We start from the raw sequence: 5,398 nt of genomic DNA on the forward strand, positions 1-5,398 counted from the left end.
AACTGCCCCTTCGGCCTGAGAATTCCACAAAGATTTCTAAAGAAGTTGAGGAGAGAATAAGCAAGTGAGTTTTTGGTTTCTCCTACCTTTACTATATTTGGCTAAAAGCATGTCTGAAGTGAACCAGATTTGTAGTACTAATTTATTGTATGATTTTCAAGCAGACTCTAAATGCCATCCACAAAGAGCACTAAAAATGTGTGGGAAATATCTGCATTATTGGAATAAGTGTAGTGGCCACTAAGGTGACTGTTTTGGATACAGCTGTATATATATAACTGCAACTATACTTGTGTCTATATCTACATATATTACATAGTCCAGAGTAATTTTAAAAAATAATTCCATGATGTTCATTAGTCTCAACCTATGTACTTACATGGTGCACTCCATGAATTATAATTGCTGGAAAAGCCATGCTTCTCAACTTGGTGGATATACTAGGAGGGTGACCAAGACACCAAACTCAGTGCATAGTCTTGGGGTATTAATGTCACTTGATGTTAAATAATTCCAAATATCATTAAAACAAACATCATAGAGTGCTTGCTTCGGCAGCACGTATACTAAAATTGGAATGATACAGAGAAGATTAGCATGGCCCCTGAGCAAGGATGACACGCAAATTCGTGAAGCATTCCATATTTTTTTAAAGCATGATAAAAATTAACAAACAAACATATAGAGTAAAATGTAAACTTTGTTTGAATTTAAAGATGGTAATTTGCAGCATACTAATTTGATCCATACCTCAGATCCTCTGAAATACACATTCTTTGGAACTACTTCAACAGGAAGGTTGGAAAAAACCTGCTTTAGGTGTTCTTCTCATATATCCCAGGCTCTGGGGGACCCAGGGAAACAGTGATGGGATGGACTGATTCAGTTAGCCTTATAAAGCACCTTTTTCTCAAACATAAAATCAAGATTTGTATGTTGATCCAGTTCTTGAGAGATGCTGATGGAATGATAAAGGGATTTCAGGAAGTTCTTCTGACCCTGAATATCTACCTACCAAGTCTTCCAAGAACTTTGACATTTCACCGTTAATTATACATTTTCAGAGCCAACTTCCAGACAGAAATTATTTCATTTCATTGATCTTACGGATTAGGAAGCTGAGGACTAAGAGGTGAAGTGATTTGCTCAAGGCCACATAGCAGTATAAAAATAGAGCCTAAGTGGATTTGGGTTTCTTAGCTCTCGGCCCAGTGTTATTTCCTCTGTCTTTATGTTATAGCTTGTCTCAAGCAAGCAATTAAAGCACCTACAAGGAAAATACCAAATGCACACTCTAACAACCAAAGTGCGGAGAAATCAGGCACATAGGCATAAAATTGACCTATGTAATGTCAATTGTGGGAGTGGAGCATGGAACATGGGAGAGTCTCAGAAGACAGACCCTGCTCTGCCTCTCCCAACTTCCCCTAGCAGCAAAGAGGTCCAGAACTGCCAGGGGAAGGTACTCCAAGGGGGTTCTGGGTAATAGTGAAAGGGAGAAAGCCATTGAGAAAAAAGAAGAGAGAAAAAGCAAACTTTCTACAACTTCCTTATCATGTAGCAAACTGAACTTGTTCTCCAGTGAAAAAATGAAGTCTATTCCCACTACCTGCCTCTGTATATGAGGCTCCCCAAGGCTTCAAACCCAACTCCTCCCAGGTCCTTTGCAGAACTAAAGCAAACACACTGAGCACTGTTTACTAGCAGCAGACAACGATGCCCCAAGGAGCAGTGTCCCTGAACTTGCAATGCTGTAAGCAGAGAAAATGCTGATGCCATATTTGAAACCCAGAGTTCAGGGAAGAAAGCAACTGGATCAGAAAAAGAATGTATAGAAGTAGCAGCATTTCAATGTGGATTTCTTTAAATACCCCCAGGAAAAGTAGCTTGTCCTGGCATCAGGTCAAGATCACTAATTAGAGCTGACGTCTAAGAATCATAATCTCCCAATCTCCCTAAAATGATAAAATAGCCTAAACCCAAACCAAACCAAACCCACTGCTGCCAAGTTCATTCCAACTCATAGCAACCCTATAGGATGGAGTACAACAGCCTCATAGGGTTTCCAAAGCTGTAAATCTTTATGCAAGCTGACTATCACATCTTTCTTCCACAGAGTGGGCAGTGGGTTCGAACTGCCGACCTTTCACTTAGCAGCCAAGCACTTTAACCAGTGTACCACCTGGGCTTCTTACAATAGCCCCCAAACCAAAACCAAACCCATTGCCTTCCAATCGATTCCCACTCATAGCAACTCTATAGGACAGAGTAGAACTGCCCCCTAGGATTTTCAAGGATCAGTTGGTGAATTCCAACTGCTGACCTTTTGGTTAGCACCAAATGCTTAACCACTGAGCAACCAGGGCCCCTAAAATAGCCCAAGGTGACCATATATTCTGGTCCAACTGTTTGGATTGAGCTGATGGGCTTTCGTGGAGAACTGTTATTATTGCTAATAATACCAAAGCCATACATAGTTTACTCTGTGTCAGGCAATGTTCTTAAGGCTTTACTTGTTCTAACTCACTTGATCTTAACCACAAATTTAGGAGGTAAGGGTTACTGTTGCAATTGTTATTATTGCCACATAGCAGGCGCTCCTTGGAAACCCTATGGGGCAGTTCTACTCTGTCCTGTAGGGTCACTGTGAACGGGAATTGACTCAACAGCAATGGGTTTGGTTAGGAATTTTAAACACTCGTAAAGGAGCCCTGATGGTGCAAAAGGTTGACAGTTTAAACCCAAGAACCACTTTGTGGGAGTAAGATGTGGCAGTCTGCTTTCATAAAGATTGTTGTTTTTGTTGTTAGGTGCCGTCAAGTCAATTCTGACTTACAGTAACCCTATGTATAACAGAACGAAATGCTGCCCAGTCCTGTGTCATCCTCACAATTGTTGTTATCTCCATTGTTACAGCCACTGTGTCAATCTATCTCCTTGAGGGTCTTCCTCTTTTTCTCTGACACTCTGCTTTACCAAACATGATGTCCTTCTCCAGGGACTGGTCCCTCCTGAGAACATGATCAAAGTATGTGAGAGGAAGTCTTGCCATCTTTGCTTCTAAGGAACATTCTGGCTGTATTTCTTCCAAGACAGATTTGTTCGTTCTTCTGGTAGTCCATGGTATAGTCACTATTCTCACCAATACCATAATTCGAAGGCATCATTTCTTTGGTGTTCTTTATTCATTGTTCAGCTCCATAAAGATTATAGCCTTGGAAACCCTATGGGGCAGTTCTACTTTACCTATAGGATCCCTATGAGTCAGAATCGATTCAACAGCAACGAGTTTTTAAACAGTCATTAACTCTGTCCTCATGGAGCTCACTGCTGAGCAACAGAAACAACTACCTAGGCAAATAACATGTCAGGTAATAACTAATTTGGTGGAGGCGGCCTAGATTGCAGTGGGAAGACTTCCTGTGTAATTAGTCACCTGAGTGATAAGCAAGAATTAGCCAATGAAGCAGACCCAAGGAAAGGGAGCAGCATGCACCTGCAGAGTGGAGATTTTTCATGTAAATGAGTTCATTCCAATATGATTGGAGAATGGAGGTTAAGAGAGAAGTGGGGAAAGGATGAAGCTGAAAAGGTAAATAGGGACCCAATGTCCAAGGGGCCTATGAGTTGCTTTAACAAGTGTGTATGTGTATGGGGGTGGTGATGGATAGGGTATTTTCTTTCCCATCCTCCTTTTTAATTGGGCAACATCATAGATGATTTGCTGTCTTTCATATCTATCATATGGAAATTCAATTGTTGACAAATTTTGTTCAGTACTGGTAGGCAGTTTGTCAGCATATTGGCATTCTAGACTTCTGTTCCTATTCCAGCGCAGCCTTTAGAAACACTGCAAAGGGGAAAAATGTTTTCTCTGACCACCCTCCGTTTCTCTTAATGATCATTTCTGCATTGTCAAGATCACCTTCCCTTCCAGACGCTGCCTCTACATAAGGCCCACAGAATAACTCTGCTGGTTGCAGTGAGTTGATTCTCAAATATGGGGCCCTGGGAGATAACACCGCCTGACATAGTCTACAGAATTAGATTGCCTGGACTAAGAGGTTGGTTATATCACTTCTCAACTATAGAACCTTAGGCAATTGGCTTAGCTGCTCTGTATTTTAGTCTGTCATCTATAAAATGAAAATAATAATAGTACCTACCTCTTAGGCTTATAGAGATGATTGGGTGGTTTATTGCATGTCAAGCACTTTGAACAGTGTCTGCACATAAGTAATACTTAATAAACATTAGCTGATATTGCTATTTGTCATAGCTAGATATAGAGATCTATCTACATATGCTTATGTATCTATTTTATTTAATCTCATAAAAATATATATATAATGAGGTACTATTGTTATACACTTATATTTATAGATAAGGGAAAGAGACTTCAAGATATTAACTAATTTGTACAAAATCATAAATTTAATGAACTGAGCAACCAAAATACAAACCTGTTCTTGTGTGAACATGTAAGATTTTAAACATTTTATGATGCGTGCTTTTCAAACCTGTTGCTTCCTTAATGCCTAGATTTCTCCATTGTTTGATATTTCATCCAAAGCTAGAGATAGACCAAAGGTGACCTTGACCATGTTACCCATGAGAGGAGGTGCTAATGAGCCCAGAGATGGCCACAGGACTGTTTGGCAATGCCACACAAATCCCAAGATATATCTGTTTGCAAAGGGTTAGAAAAGGCCACGTATTGTTTCCTTTTGTGGTTATTAGTTCATTTGAAGCAGTTGAAGAGCTGAACCTCATTTGTTGTATGACTCCATGGCCTCCACTGTAGAGCTGCTGGCTGCACACATATCCTGGACAACCCTGGGTGAAGTCTGTGCTGCAAAAGATTCTCCCAGTGGTCCAAAATGTTAGCAGACTGAGCCCTAAGACATGACGTAAGGTAATTGGACCTACTGGAGACCCATTCTTATGTCTTGAGATGGAGAGTGGATGGTTGTCTCCCACTTCCACCAGGATTATGCCATCATCTTAGTAGGTACAGTTGAGAGTGGAAAGGAGATTACCCATTTGACTTAAACCTCAGCTTTCAGGGTTCCAAGCAAAGGAATCCATAAAGTATTTGAAGATGATGTATCTTTAAGGCAGACAGAGAAATAACTTCAGTGAATACTGTGTACACCAGAAATGTGTTAACTATTTACATTTTCTTTCCTAATGAGGTGAAAATGAAAGAAACATTTAATTTACTACGGTTGTATTTTAGTCAGATGGTCATTGCTTAACCCAAAATGATTAATATTCACTCATGTGAATATATAACTTCCATTGGGTGGGTTTTTATTATTGGGTTAGAGGAGCAGTTCATATCTTGCTTGTTCATTTATTTGTTTTCATGCCTTCATTCATTCATCAAGTATTAATT

The 5,398-nt window shown here is 40.0% G+C and overlaps 1 non-coding gene across 1 annotated transcript; it reads left to right on the forward strand.

Moving 5' to 3' along the window:
- The first annotated feature begins 542 nt into the window (after positions 1-542).
- Positions 543-649, forward strand: LOC126086385 (U6 spliceosomal RNA). The gene has a single exon (XR_007519477.1). It is a non-coding gene; the product is annotated as a U6 spliceosomal RNA (small nuclear RNA).
- The last annotated feature ends 4,749 nt before the right edge of the window (positions 650-5,398 follow it).

This window comes from Elephas maximus, chromosome 11 (assembly GCF_024166365.1).
Source record: "Elephas maximus indicus isolate mEleMax1 chromosome 11, mEleMax1 primary haplotype, whole genome shotgun sequence".
NCBI classification, from domain to species: Eukaryota; Metazoa; Chordata; class Mammalia; order Proboscidea; family Elephantidae; genus Elephas; species Elephas maximus.